General features: G+C 42.0%; 1 protein-coding gene across 2 annotated transcripts in view; it reads left to right on the forward strand.

Annotated features, from left to right (window-relative positions):
* Positions 1-4,070: 4,070 nt before the first annotated feature.
* Positions 4,071-16,352, forward strand: part of sptbn2 (spectrin, beta, non-erythrocytic 2) — a 74,610-nt gene continuing 62,328 nt past the window's right edge. For both annotated transcript variants that reach the window (XM_066659021.1, XM_066659023.1), the window contains exon 1: positions 4,071-4,376. The gene's annotated coding sequence lies outside the window, so the exon portion shown is untranslated. The remainder of the gene's footprint in view (positions 4,377-16,352) is intronic.

Consider the following 16,352-nt stretch of genomic DNA (forward strand, 5'->3'; position numbering starts at 1 on the left):
ACCAATCAATAACGTCAGTGGACGTCCAAAACGTGTTTTATACAAGTAATTTATTTCGGGACCAATTAATAACGTCAATGGGCGTCCAAAATACGTCTAATAGTCGTCAGTAGTTTCAATGTCTGTGTTTGGACGTCTTTTGAACTTTCATTTTCACCCTTAAGAGAATGTTGATTAGACGGCAGTCATTACGTTATTTCAACGTTGAATCAACGGCTAAATGTTTACTGGGTAAATTGTATACTCTACTTAAATATATTGAAGCAGGAGAACTCCCTCAAAGCTGGAGGAAGAAACTTTGACCCAAGAACCAAGACTCACAGGGGACCGTCCTCCTGTAATCAAACAGATTATAAACAATTGAGCTTAGATTAAAGCTGCAGGTAGAAGCAGTCTTGGAGTCTGTATAAATAATGGAGGCCTTCAGACCATGTAGTTAAAGACAGTCAGCCATTTTACACATACTGCCCCCTAGAGTCTGTTATTGATATTAGCCTCGGAGGTCCATTACTGAACTAAAGACATCCAATTTAGACACCGGTCATGTCTTGGCTGATCGATTACATCAGGGCAAATGGAAGACTGAGTGCCATTTGAGTGTGTGTGTGTGTGTGTGTGTGGGTGGGTGTTTGGTGGATGATAGTGTTGGACAGACTGACACAGAGTCTGCTTACTACAGCACATTCACATCCTACAAACACACACACACACAGTCGCCCAATCAGCAATCTTTTTGTCCCCCATATGATTGTTCTGTGCTCTTTCACACCGGGAGAGGAAGAGCAGGTAGGACCATGTGTGTATGTGTGTGTGTGTGTGTGTGTGAGAGGGGTGGGTATGGAGGGTTTGAGAAAGAGAGAGAGAGAGAGAGAGAGAGAGAGAAGATCATTCTTTATCCAGAGAGGAAGACAGTTCCTGGACCTCTGAAAACAGAGGGCTGTGGCATCCCTGGAGCCAGCGCTTAGACAGCTGCAACCAGACTGATGTCAGAGGTGGTATGTAAAGCTGTATTGACTGGAGTGATGATGGAAGTAAATCCAGAATGTTCTTCTTCCTCCTTTCTTTCCTCCTCTCTCTTCTCCTCCCCCTTTCAGCCCATTCTGCTCTTCACAGACGTGAGTCAGCAGAAAGAGAGTGAAATGGAAAAGAGAGAGAGGTGAAGTTGTTTGAGGCAAACAAGACCAATAAATATACACTCACACCTGGTTTCAACACAAACACACAATCTGTAGGGCTGGATGTGCAACGTGAGGACTGTGGTGAGAATGTCCCCCATATAAAACCCAGAAACTTGTATTAAGTAATTCCTCAGATTGTACCAGATCAATGTCTCAGTCCGTGATGAAGAATTTCTAAAAGTGACATGAAACAAATCCCAAACAAAACAGAAACAAAATAAACCAAATGAAAAGTCCACTCTGCGCTGAGGTTTATGTTACAAATCAGTTTAATTTCACTAAAAATCAAGCTCAATGTTTGGTACTTACAAGTATAGTAAGATGAATGTGTGTGGGGGTGTTTAATTGAGTGGTGGTGTCATTTCGCTGTCCTCTGGGTGGGGGACAGATGGTCCAGACACCCCCGTCCCCCACTGCCCACACCAGATCCACAATCTGCTGCTTTTGCATGTGTTTTTTGGGTCAGCTGCCACAAACTAATCCCTAATATCTTTAGTTGACTCTCTGGTGTGGGTGTGTCATGAGGCATGTTGTGCTTTCATGAAAAACGTATGTTCACAAATACAGGTGCATCTCAATTAATTAGAATATCATCAAAAGGTTAATTTATTTTAATAATTCAATTCACACAGTGAAACTCATATTATACAGATCAATTACAAACAGAGTGATCTATTTCAAACATTTATTTCTTTTAATGTTGATGGTTATGGCTTACAGCCAATGAAAACCCATAAGTCATTATCTCAGAAAATTAGAAAAATCAACACAGAACACCTGCAAACCTTTCCTAAGCCTTTAAAATGGTTCCTTAGTCTGGTTCACAATCATGAGGAAGACTGCTGACTTGACAGATGTCCAGAAGGAAGTCATTGACACCCTTGTTCTGTATCCAAGCATATTAAAGGAAAGTTGAGTGGAAGGAAAAAGTGTGGTTTGAAAAAGGTGCACAAGCAACAGGGACACCACAGCACTGAATGGATTGTCAAGAAAAGGCCATTAAAAAAATCTGCTGCTGGTGTCAGACGTACCACACAGAGAAGTATCCAGGAAATGGCCTACTGTCGCATTGCTTGTGTCAAGCCACTCATGACCCAGAGACAACGCCGGAAGTTTCTTGGAAATCAAGGTCCCAGAATCTGGAGGAATAGTGAAGAGACACACAATCCAAGCTGCTTGAGTCTAGTGTGAAGTTTCCACAATCAGTGAAGGTTTGGGGAGCCATGTCATCTGCTGGTGTTGGTGCACTGTGTTATATCAAGTCCAAAGTCAGCACAGCCGTCTACCAGGAAATTTTAGAGCACTTCATGCTTCCCTCTGCTGACAAGCTTTAGGGAGTTGCTGATTTCATCTTCCAGCAGGACTTGGTGCCTGTCCACACTGCCATAAGAACCAATACCTGGTTTAATAACCAGAGTATCACTGTGCTTGATTCACCAGCAAACTCTCCTGACATAAACACCATAGAGAATCTATAGGATATTGTCAAGAGTAAAGTGAGAGTCACCGGACCAAACAATGCAGACAAGCTGAAGGCCACTATCAAAACCACCTGAGCTTCCATAACACTTCAGCAGTGCTTTAGGCTGATCGCATCCATGCCATGCTGCATTGATTCAGTAATTCATGCAAATTGAGTGCCTATACTGTACATACTTTTCAGTAGGCCACTATTTCTGTATTAAAAATCATTTTTAAAATGGGTCTCATATAACATTTTAATTTTCTGAGATATTCCAATTTTCTGAGGTTATCATTGGCTGCAGTCGGAATCATCAACATCATCACAACAGTTTTTCGGGCTCAGCATAAGTTTTGGAAGAGGGTAGGAACCCACTCCTCCACCTTGATCTGAAAGTGAATTACATTCTGCAAATGTAGGTGGAGTCCAGGAGCACAAATAACCTAGTGTTCCTTCAATGTCTGTCAACTTGCAAACCACTGTGGTCTCGTGCCACTTAGTTTTCAACCACCCAATGTCAATGCTGGACAGAGAATAGTCCACCAAAATAAAACTATGCAGTCTCTAGGCAATGTCCACTGTACATTAATGAAGGACTAGAGGACGACAGTCTCTGACTTTACATCTACAAGGTGGACCACTAATGTGTGTCCTGTACAGTGGACCGTGAGTTGACACAGTGTGTTAAAACTCTAGGAGCTGCTGCTGTGTCTGATCCACTCATACGAGGCAATACACTGAATGATAGATAGATACTGAATGATAGATAGATACTGAAATATCGATACCTCTGATACAAGATGTTTATGCTCTAAAATCGATTCTCAAATCAAAATATTGATACTTTTGATAGGTTCGTATTTTAGGTAATGTATATCATTAACTGGAACACAATGGAAAGTAACTAAACTATTAAGATCATGTCTAAAAGATACCTGGTTGGTGGGAACTACTTTTTATTCCGTCTGGGTGCATAATGCTCAGTCAGTCAGTCTGTAGACCGGTATCGCGCCGATACCAGCATGAATTTGACTCAGGATCGGAAAGTAAATCTGTGGTATCGAACATCACTACTGAATTACCCACCAGCCAAGTCATCCCTGCTCTGTGGTGGTCCTGAGCACATTACAAAGTATGCAGAACAACAGAGGGACTACAGTCTGTATTTGTAGGACTTACAAGGGGGTCGTTTTAATGTAATGTATGATTTGTGTTTGTTATTTATTACTGGAAACGTTATGTGTGTTATCCGCTCCCCACACACCTCCTTATCCACCACCACCACCACCATTCATTTATTCATTCATTCATTCTGTCTTTCTTCCTGTCGGTAGCCGAACGGAGGATAGACAGACAGACGGGGAGGGAGGAAGGGAGAGAGAGAGAGAGAGAGAGAGAGAGAGAGAGAGAGAGAGAGAGAGAGACGGACCGCGGAGGAGCTGAAGGCTCCGATGCTGATTTGAAAACACACAACCCGAGAAATAACGGCTGTTTGTGTTCCCGTTATTATCCGGAGCGGAGGAGGATTTGTGATTCATTATTCATCCACGCTTTATGGAAGAGGAAAATACAACCGAGAAAAAAAGCAAAAAACGTTAACCAAAGCGAGGATGCGGGATTTTAACGTTAAATATCGGGATTTTTGAAGAAAAGCCCCAAAACGCTAACCTATGTGCGTGTAGACTCTTTTAAAATTCACTCTCGGTGTAAAAAGAGACGCGTTTTCTCGTCTAAAGGTAAGTCTAACTGACCATATTTTATAAATATTATTCCTAGCCTAACCTAACGTGTTTTCCAGCGTTTAATTGGAATTGTCCGTTCCACCTTAAAAGGTGCAGCCGTTCCATTCTGGCGCCTCGAGCGACAGAATGGAACTGCTGCACCTCTTAAGGTGGAAAGGGCAATTCAAATAAAACGCTGGACAATAATAGATATGTGAGATAAAGGGTTTAAAAAATGAACAAAATCCTTAGAAATAGCCTCTGATAGCCACCTTTTATCAACAGCATGACCCGGGGGCCACCTTAAAACGTGTGGCTAGCCCCTTCACCACGTTGACTGACTTGCCTTTTGTCTCCCCACCTCCACAAGCAATAACACATCGGCCAGGCTTTGCTGTGTCACATTCCAGCTTCGACTATGACAATTCAGGACACCTTATGAAGTCTTATAACGCATCGTTAGGCCAAGCTTAGGTTCAGTAGACTAGTTTTGCATGGTGGCTGCTCTTTAAAGATGCGCAACACAGCATCTTCCTCTCTATTTCTTTATTTATTTTTTGATTTGTCATTCGAGGTGCCTTGGGAAGCTGTGGGGAAAGCCTTGGCTTGCTGTTGAGCTGTCTGGAGCAATGGAGAAGGCAAGGAAAGATATGTCAGCATGTGCATGGGAATGCAGTATGTTCAGGTGTTCAGCAAAGATTTGTTGTGCTTTTAACATTGTAAGGATAGAGGCCACAAACATCTGGAACTTGGTGAAGGGCCAGGGGTTGTTCAGGTGTTCAGCAAAACCATGTGTGGGTCATAAGAAATGTGGAGTGATAGATACATTGATAGGAAATTGACTTCTTTTCAGTCTGGAGAAGGTTTGAGGGCACCATGAAACTCTGTGGTAGGTAAAATAGACGGTATATTAAAGAAACAAAGTATCTTAAAGGTGTTGCTTGGGGAAAGGCCCAAGAATATGTGGGGGTTTCCAGTAAATTCTTCCTTAAAGCCTTGTTTAATCTTGTTAAAATGCCCTTAATGATTTAATTTATGAAACTAAAATGTACAAAGGACAGTCTCAAAAAAAAAAAAAAAAAAAAAATTCAAACAGATGGAATTTATTTACATCACACATGTAAGGGACCAATCCTGGCAAATTGCTTGGAGGGGCTTTCGATCAGCAAAAACAACTGGCAGAAGGGTGGGTAGAGTTGGGGTTGGGGACTAAATGCTTATTTCATATGTTTGCACACAATGAAGGTGTAGAATAGGTAATATGTTCAAAAATGTTATCAACATTTATTTTTCAATGATGATCAATATGAATAATTATCACTATATACATTTTTTGTAAAATTGTTTAATAATTTATCTTAGAAATAACCATCGTCTGTAACTCTGAACAGATCTGACCAAAATGAGTTTAGAAGGGGTTTACCAGAAAGGCACTTTAAGCTGTTTACATTATGATAAGTCGATGAAACAATTATGTGTGAAAACATCTAGGTGTGGAAGGCTGTGTGAGGATGTTGCAATGTCCGGCAGGACTTTATCCATCACTCTGATGTAGGACTAAAGGAAGAAAACAGAATGACGTCACATTTGAAGCTTGGTGAAAAGTCAAGTGTGGTCAGTCATCCAGCAAGACTCTGCTGAGCAGCCTGGATGTTGATCATGGTAGAGAAACAGATTAAGGCTATCAAATCTGTAGCTTCTTCATGAGTCATTGAACGAGTTTTTTCTGGATTATGAGGGACAAAACTGGGAGGATGTCTAGATATCCCTCAAGGCATTGCTGATTTGTCTGAACCATGAATAATGGCATTTTTCCTTTGCGTGATACCCATTCATATCTGCTGTACTTGGCTTTTTTATTTTTCCATTTGGTAAGCTTGGTCCCTAGGACTGGGTTCTGTTTTAGTCCCTTCTGACTCATGGCCAGACAGAGACATTACTCTATGCCACACAGTGCAGACGTCCGGCACAAACTCATGTGAGAGCTGGACACTGCAGCATGATAGGAAAAATACTCTGGAGAGGTCCTGCAAGAGCGCTGTGGGTTTTAATAAGAGATTTGTACTGTGTCATGTATGTCCAGGTGGTGGTTCTATAAGAAAGGACACTCAGGTGTAATGTTTCAAAGGGCAAAACATGATTAAATGCTTAGCAATGCTAGTACACACCAGTGTTTTGTTTGTTTGTTTGTTTTTTCAAATGATATTCTGATGATGACCAGAATAATAGTAGCTGACCTCAGTATCAAGGTATGAATGTAGGCTATACACATCAGATGGTAGAATGAAGAATGAGAAAAGTGAGTGTTCCTGGTGAGTTCACTCTCCAGGGTGAATGAATCTACTGAGAGAGAAGGCAGGATCTGATGGAGCTGCGGCATGGGTGGACAGGGATTACTGCTAAATTTCAGGTTGTAATGCTAGCCAGAATCATCAGTGTCAGCTCCCAGTGAGTGTCCCTGATTTAACTAGACAGGACCGCCCTCTCCCATCCCCCACATCCCCCACCATGTTTGGCTGGTCTGTTTTTGAGGACTTATTTTTTTAACCCAAGGCTGATACCTGTGCCGTCTTGGGGCGGTCACTGAGTTTCAAGGGCTGTTATCTGGGTCAGTCTCTTGAGGCTGAGTAGTGTGGACAGATAAAAACCTGGTCGTAGATTTGTGTCTGCACTTCACCATGCTTAGTGACCTCATGGTCAAGGGTTTGAGAGAAAGACTGCTGACCTTGCAATAATAAAAACACTGAATGATGATAGAGGACCTATTTGCATACTGCTTGCTTTGTGAAATATCAATATTACATAGGATAATATCACAAGGATGGTCGATAAATAATATGTTGTGTAAACCGATTGGAATAGGATAGATAGTTTTGCAAAAATGAATAACATTGTTACTCGTAAAGACCGCAGTGTTTGGCTGCCTTTGATTGGTCTAATTCTGTTAGAAGTTAGAAGTACTACTGCAGCCCTTGAGATTTGACCATGACACTTTTTCAAACCACAATTTTAATATGAAAAACAAGTTTTAGCATTAGTAGGACTCTGGGCATCTTTAGCTTTTCGCTCCCTTTCACTTTGCCTTACTGGATACAGCTGTTGATACTTGATACAATGTGTGTTACACATTTAAAGCAACAGTGTGCTCAGTTTGGTTGGTAATACATTGTGACGTACAGAATGGAACTAAGCTGGCCCAACATAGCATTGGTGAAGGATGTAGCCATGGGGCAGTGTTCAATATTATTGAATTACACCGTATTGTATCTATATTGCTGGAATAGAAGATTAGGAATGTTGACCGTCGCTGCTGTTGGCCTACAGCAACATTAATGTTCCAACTGTTTCACATCTTAAATATGAATAACATTATGCTATTCTGATTACTGGCTGAAAATAAGATGTAAAATGTCTCCCAGTCAAGAATTAATTAATCCATTTATTCATATTCCGGAAGCGCTTAATCTTGTTTAGGGTTGCAGTGGGTCCAGAGCCTACATGGAATCATTTGGCACAAGGCATCACACACTCACCCGGTCACTCACACCATGGACAGTTTCACACACTCACCTGGTCACTCACACAATCACACCTATGGACCATACTGAACAGCCAGTCCTCCTATTAACATGTGTGTTGGGACTTTGTGAGGAAACTTGAGCAGCCTGAGGAAACCCACACAGTCACTGGGAGAACACAGCACACTCCTCAAAGACAATGAACTGAGGCAGGGCTCAACCCCACATCCCCAGGACCCTGATGCTGTGTGAGAGCAACTCTACATGCAATATTATATAAAGATAATATTATTGTATAGTATTTTAACATTTTTAGTGTGAAAAATTCGAATTTCTTATTTATTACAGATTATTGAGCATAAAACCATGTCGGTGGTCACCCCATCCCTAGCGTGCCGTGGAAGGCTATTGCCTGACTGAGACTGGGAGACAAAAGCGTAGATGCATTGGCAGACACATAGACCAGACAGATGGACGGTTGTGGGGTCACTGCTGTGTGAGGAATGCAACGGTGGCCCCCCATACTGCTGACTGTCCTAATCCACCTCATGTGCCCTGTCCTTTCCCTTGCTGTCCGAGCAGCCCTCATTGTCCCAGCGATCGGGACGGCCCGGCTCGCTAAGCCTAGTCATCATACCCACTACCGGTGCTTTTGTTCATGCGACACGCCTCACATTCCACCCTCGCACTTTGCAGTCATGTGGGGATGAGCCCCTGGCCCGAGCTGTGTCAGCCCCCCGAGAGCATGGGGGTCTGATTCTTATCTGAGAGATAAAGAGGCTGATCTGACTTTGGAATAGCCTTATTAAACTATTATCATTGACTAAATCCAGCGTTTTTTGTGTTACACTGGATGGCCGTATGCATCTTTTGACTCAATTGGTAAGGAGTGAAGTCTAGCCATTCACTTACAACAGCACACACTAGTAGTCTGATGGTCAACTACCAAGTTTGGTCAACTCCACACTGCAGTATAGGACAGTACTGGTTTACTTAATGTTGACACAGGGATTTTAACAGATGCTTTATTTTAAAGGATTTATTTTAATATTACAGCTTCAGCGATGCTCCACTGAGCTGTAATATGGAGAATAGAGCCTCTGTTATTGCCACTCCGGAAACAGCACTATGTAACTTTATAGAAACCCCTCCCTCTTCATTGCTCTTAGTACTGTGCTGTAAAAATTAATTACACTAAAGGGGGAGCCTCAGGAGAGTAAAAAATGTACCCAGTCCCCTCTTTAAGCTTGCTTAAGTTAGATGTAAGATTTAAGCTTTTGGCCTTGACTACTCACTGACCCAAACTTGAACACTGGATTCCTGAAACATGCCAAAGCAGTGCAATGTGAAAATGACAAATTAATTCACTGTTCAACCAAGTTATGAGCAGAAGTCTTCAAAACAGAGCCTTGAATCCAGTTTCAAGTCCTGGATTTTGTACTGAGACCAGATGGTCCACATGTTACATCAACAGCTTAGGTACGTACAAGTGATTACACACTCTAGGACTGCAGACTGGCTCCAAAGTGTGGCTGGGAAGACCTTTCAGTGTCAGCGATGGGAGTGTATTACTCAAAAATCATCTGTAATACTAACAATGATCAAAGCTTGGCAAGGTTTAGAACTGTAATGATCTGAGAAAAACAGTTGTGGGTTTTGTGGCAAAAATGATGACTTACATAATAATAACAATAATATTAATAATTTATATTAAAATATAAATTTACCTTTATTGTCATTGCGCAAGGTACGACAGTATGCAAGAGCAATGAGTACACACCCACAACTACAGGCAGCCATTCTAGCTCCCAGGGGGCAGTTTGGGGGGTAGTGACTTGCCCAGAAGTCCCTCACCTTTGGATGTTGAGGGAGGAGACAGTGCTATATCGAACCTGCATCCTTCCAATCCCAAGCTATCCACTAGGCTTTTTAACAAAGGAAGATCCAGGCCTGTGTTTATAGCCAAGAAGGTCTGGTTTTTATATTTGAATGCTGAGTTTAAAGTGCCAGACGGTCATTTATCCGTGATTGTTGTTTTGTACATGGCAGTGTTTGGCTGGTAAAATCATTAATTCATTCATGTATTGTCAGTAACATTGTCTGTGCTCTTTCAGAGTTTGATTTTGGCAAATTATGTGAACGGCACTGTGTGTGTTATTCATTTCAGAAGTAAGTGCTGTCCTGAACCAGCAAGTTTGACATATTTGGGACTTAATGCTGTTTGTGCTTTTTTACAGTGCCTTTTAATGATTTCCCAGATCCAGTCGGCATGTCTGGGAAAACACGGTGCAGTTATTTAAAACATGCTGCTGTTTTTTAAAACACAGCTTTAATTTACATAGGAAAGTCCCTGTCATTAATGTGTGCACACACATGTGACCTGGGTGTAAACGTCTCCGGCGTGTCGTCTTATTGCCAGTTCACATGAGGACCACTAGGTTCTGATCTGTGTTCTTCATGTTTATGAACACGTCTCCAAAACGCATACAATATAATAATGTGCTACTTTCAGTCAAGGAGCATCAAAGAGGATTTATGGAAACAGAGCTGTTCAGCACTGAAGTCATTTCCTGTGTGCTGTTTGGAAAGAGATCTGACCTACAGCAGATACCCATCACCTTTTAGAATATGGTTTTATGTTGCATCATGCCATTTAGTAAGAATATATTGCTGTTGATATTGAGTTTCCTGTCATGATGGAACTCCAGGCGGTGTTATTTTTCTGATTGTGTTAAGAGAGTCTGGAGCTGATTGACTATTGATTTTCCCCAAGATTTAATAACCACAGTTGCTGAAAAGTGTCCAGAAGCTTCTAGAGCTGTGTTGTACATTCATACATCATTTATTAGTGCCCTGCCTTTCTAACTACATATCGTATAACATGAGTAAGCGCTGGCCACAGTCATCTCAAGAAATAATTTATTTCACATGGTCATACTTTCAGAGGTCTCAGCGGCTGACCAGTTCAACAGAGACATTGTGAGAGCCTATAGCCTAATGTGATGAAGTCTTGATTGATACAAGGCTAATGTTTTTAGCCAGTGTGAGCACCTGTGCCTATTGTTCAATCTTTTTGTCTCCATCGCTGCTGTAGATCAGATCAGCAAGATCAGGCAAAGGCTTAGCACTTCTCAAATCTCACGCACCTTCAGCTGTCCATGGAACTCCAGAGGAGAGCCCATTACAAAGGATGAAGAGATTTGCTGCTTAAGCTCAGTGTGTCTGGCGTGTCACCTAAGGTACGATGGCTGTGCAGAGTTCAAGGACCTGTGTGGTATCTGGGTGTAATGGTTATTAGGTAAACGTAGCATTTGTACTTTAGAATTATAGCTTCAAAATCGTATTGAACCTCCACTGAGCTGTATTAGCGAGACCAGAGCCTCTGTCATTACTACTTTGGACTCTGCACTTCAGAAACTGCACAATGTAACTTTTGGAGAGTGGAGCAAAACCACCCTCCCCCCCCCTCGACCTTGATTTCTGGGCAATGCTGTAAAAGTAAATTACACTCTGCAGTTGTAGGAGCAAAAATACTAAATGTTACATGTTATTTCTTTAAAGTAGTCGGTTAATTAACAAACTAATAATTAATTAATAATTAATAAAGAAATAAACACTGTAAAATATATCTCCTCTACTCCAGCCTCATGATGGCCATGCTCCAGGCTGCACCGCATGTTTGTACAATTTTATAATCATCTCCGACCGTGTTATATAAAATATTGTGCTGACACATGGCTACAATTAACATTTCCTTCATTTCCATGTTGGATCTGCACTGCTGCTGTGCAAAGCCCTGCCCCCTCAGGTCAAAGGAGCGCTGCTATTGGTTGAAGATGCAAATTTGCATGTCAGTGTTCACAAAACCTGAATTTAGCATAAAAGTTTCCTACTGTACCTCTGGGGTGGGTTAGGGAATTCACCCATCATTCTGAGTTCCATTTAAATGAATGGGATTTCACTCTGGATATTTTTCGGGCGATAATCTAGTTTGATTGTGGTTTTAGCTGATAGACTTGGTATAGGAAAAGTGTAAATCTGATTACAAACTATTGCCTGATATGGTTAATTATAAGTCAATACATCACCAGCTCTAGTTATTACAGTCGTATACAACAGGTCCTCACTGGTATCTCTCGCAGCTCTTCTCACAATTTTACATGTTCTTGGTTTATGCTGTTAGATTGTGTTCCAGATCAGTGCTACAGTGTGTGTTGGCAGTCATTTTCAGCAGATAGCGAGCTCGTTTAAGTCCTGGTTTCTAGCCCTGCTGTGGAGTCGGCCTATATATAGCCTTCCTCCTCCTCCTCCTCCTCCTCCTCTCTCAAGCTGCCTGTGATTTTGGGCTACATCTCACTGTCCTCTCTTTGAATCTGCAGCTTCTCTGATTCTAGAAAAATCTTCAGAATAATATGTAAGGAAAGTATTTTGGAGCTGGATTAGCATGAGTATCCAGGTTGAAGATGCAGTGTTGATGTGCTGAGGTCAGGCTGATACCAGCAGTCAGATCGTGTAAAGACGCCTGGAACTTGAATGTGTTGCTTGAGACATAAATAGGAATATAGCAGGGCCTGTGAGGACAGTAGCCTAACATATGATATATGTGTGATATTTTGTCCTCTCTGGTCCTCGTTTCCCTGCTGTGTTTCTGTAGCTGGTTTCAGATTTCAGGACAGAACGGTGATGGTCGATAGGTCTAGGCCAAAGTGATGTCTCAGGCTTCTCCTCAGCATTTTTACAGTTCATACAAAGGTACATAATTTGTAGTTATCTGTTGCCATTGAGTGAGTAAATTTGTTGAGTGTGGGAAATTGTTCACAGATATGAGTGTGTGAGTGACTTGATCAGTATCTGTGAGTGACTGGGTGAATGTTTTAAAAATTCAGTTTTTTTGACAAAATTTCATATTTTGGGTGATGAATCTTTGTTGTATATTATCCCATACCTACCCTCGCTCTGACCCTGTTCAGACTGTAGACTTTTGTTGATGTTCTCACTAGCGGTCCCCTCCAATCTTTGACCCTCCAGCAATGTGTCAATGGATGTGTGGATGAAGCCATTAGTGACTGACCAGCTGTGCTCTGCTGACCAATCCATTCAGAGCAGTCTGCAGACCAATTAACGGCCTTGTTTTGACCATTCACTGCGGTGTGCTACAGAGTATCCTAACCATCAGACCATGATAGATCTTCCCATATCCTATATTTTTCACCTCTTATCATTGAACATCCTGTTTTTGTAGCTGTGTGATTGCAACAAATATATATAAACAATCTCTTTCCTGATTGGCTGCACTGCATTTCCTGCAGTCCTTGGTGAAACACTCCTTATATCTTGTGTGGGGCTTACCTATGTAAGAGAAGTAGGTGGATATATGCTAATGCAATTAGATTTGTGATGTCACAAAAGCAATGTATTCTCCATTGCCTGTTTTTGCATGGTTGCCATACATTTAGTGTGGAATGGTATATTTAATAAGATTTATATATTACATTAGACATACAGAGGGCAGCATTGGCCTAATGGAAGATCACCACTTTGATACTCTCAGGGTCCCTACCCTCCTCTAAAAGATACATAGTGCAGTTTCTGCAGTGCTGAGCCCAGAGTAGCACTGACAGAGGCTCTCTTCTCCCTCATACAAGTCAGTGAAACATCACAATGATTTTGAAGCTGTGATTTTAAGGTAGAAATCCTGCCCAGTGTTCTTTTAATTAACAAATGAACAAACACTTCTGGGTGTGAGAGCAGTGCTCCTCCAGACCTGAGAACTACATGATTATCCAGTTTGAGCACTGTCCTCTGGCTATCTCTGTCCATACACCGCTGTCCTCCTGCGGTGTTCACAGTCCTAAATCTAATTCCACAACCTTTGTTGGCACGTCTTACTCAGCTGCACTCTTCCTGGCACAGTCGGGTTTTACGCGGCTCATCCGGGGATAGCCCATTACACTGGAACAGGCTTTTGATGCTTAGACTTCAGAGCCAACTCAAAGGATACCGAGGCTTTAAAGTTGCAAAACCTAAAATAACACACCTGCGTCTTTGAGAGGGTCATTGGTGTTGTTTCAGGAAGCGAGTTGCACGTCCTTGTTGCTCTCAGAAGCCTGGCTGACTAGGGTTAGATCGCACTCTGAGAGAAAGCACGAGCTTTATCTGCTTTGTTGTGATGGAATAATAATTGTTCTGTCTGTCCCTACTTAGGTGGGATATGCAGAAATGTAGCATTGTGTACAGAACTGCGTTTTTAGTATATAACCTTTAGGCCTGTCATAAGAGCAATATTTTGTTGGTGATATTTTTAAGACCATTTTATGCTACTGATCTAATGATAAAATAATATCATAATGCATCTACTCCCCTTTAAAGAGCAATGAACTTTTAATCAGAAGTTTTTTTATTAAGAATATGACTTAGGCAGCACACAGAAAACTGACTGGGTGGTTCTTTTTTCACAGTGTGTGTGTTGGTGGGCTCCAGATCGCCACATTAATATGCACATGTACTGAGCCATGTCTCCTGTAAAGTGTGAAAGAGTAGTTGTGTTGTAGGCTTTCTGTGAAGTTACCGAGTCTAAGTGCACACGAGGACTGAAGGATGGATGTGTAGAGAAAAGAACGTGTTCTCAGCTTAGTGCTGTAGGTTTGTTTCTGTGGTTTAACATCTGTTAAACCCCCTGTGCCTCCCGACTCCTCACTCACTGCGTTCTGTTGCTGCACAGATGAATGGGAAGAGAGAAGCAGGTTGTTTCTCTCATGCATGGTGAATATCAAAAAGCAGTGTTGTGGTGCAGCGCTAAAAATATACAGATGACAAACCAGCAATTTTGCCTACATGCAGGTGTTGGACAGGGATGTGATGTCATGTTTTGAAGTATACACCATCCAAAGCCTGCAGGCTGTGTGGCTCGAGCAACAGAGGGCTACAAATGCAGTTTAGTGAATGAAATACAGACGTTTTAGCTCAGCACCGTGCAACACCTTCCTCGTCTTCCTGAGAAACTGATTTGATACATTAGTCAAATAAAAGTTTTGAGGTTTTCCGCTGATAGGAATAAGATCCTGGTGTCACTGAGCCTCTTTATGATAATGTGGTGCACTGATAGTGTGTGTTTTAGCACATGACAGTGCTGGGAGTAAATAACAGAGGAGCTGTTGTTGTGGTAAATGCGATTTGGCCTCAAACCGAGTGTGTGCTGGAGTGTTATCTGGTCAGATTTTATTGATTAGCCCGGGTCACACTTACAGAGTTATTGAGCAGCCAGAGCCGGCTTTGCGTAACAAGCTCACGTGGCCCGCTGTAAGGTAGGTTTGTGTGGGATTCTAGGTTAAAGGCATGAAATCATGTTGGAGAGTGTGTGAAGTGCTGGGTGTGTGTTTCTTTCTTTATTTGTAAAGCATGTAGGAGTACTCATACGCTGGAGTAGTGTGTGTGCGTGTGTGCGTGTGTGCGTGTGTGCGTGCGTGTGTGCGTGTGCGTGTGCGTGTGCGTGTGTGTGTGTGTGTGTGTGTGTGTGTGTGTGTGTGTGTGTGTGTGTGTGTGTGCACATCAGTGAATGTGAGGAGTTCAAACACGAGTAGGCGTGGGTTACATTCGCAGTTTTTTTTGTGTGGAGGAGTGTAGAGGAAGATTTATTTTTATACCCATCTTCCCCATCACTACTTCCCTACTTCAAATAACTGTTAAATATACAAAATGAGTGAAGTTAAGAGAAATTAAACTGATGGGGATTTTACACACAATGAAGCTTTAAATGTGTCTTTAGACAAAAATGGAACTCGACCCATTTTCCCATGCAGTATTATTTTGAGCTGAGGTTCAAACATCATGGATCTTAGTAAGTAGTGGTGAGGTTGAGGGGGTGATATTACACACACACACACACACACGCAGACACACATAGAGTGTAATTCCCCTAAGGCACTCGATCTGTGTTGGTCCCTGTGATTAACTGGTGCAGTGAAAAACAGATCAGCCAGATGACGGGAAAACGGGTCAGAGAGAGATGAGTTTGCGATTTAGAAGATCAGAAACCACTGCATCTCATGTGTTTCGTAATATCATTGCGACACTGAACATGTGTTAGTATGTAATAAATAATAAATAAGTCAGGGCTAGAGCTGCATGATATTGACTGAGCCCCAGTGATGTCATTGCACTGCTGCAGATTACGGTTATTATGCTAACAGCAGCAGTGTGATAATAATTAACACGCGATACATAACATCATATAACCTTATGCATGTATTCAGTCCTGCATGTGCCTTTGTGTGTGTGTGTGTGTGTGTGTGTGTGTGTGTCTGGAGGGTGGGGGTGGGGTATATGTGTGTCAGTAGTTGTGTGTCTGGGGCTGTAAAGTTATAGGTGTATTGTGATGGTGCAGTGACCATGAGCGAGAGATCTTAAGACAAACTGGGGCAACATGTGCACACACACACACGAAGAGTAAGTGTGTAAATCACAGAGAGAGAGA

The sequence above is a fragment of the Hoplias malabaricus genome, chromosome 2 (genome assembly GCF_029633855.1).
Source record: "Hoplias malabaricus isolate fHopMal1 chromosome 2, fHopMal1.hap1, whole genome shotgun sequence".
In the NCBI taxonomy this organism is placed as follows: domain Eukaryota; kingdom Metazoa; phylum Chordata; class Actinopteri; order Characiformes; family Erythrinidae; genus Hoplias; species Hoplias malabaricus.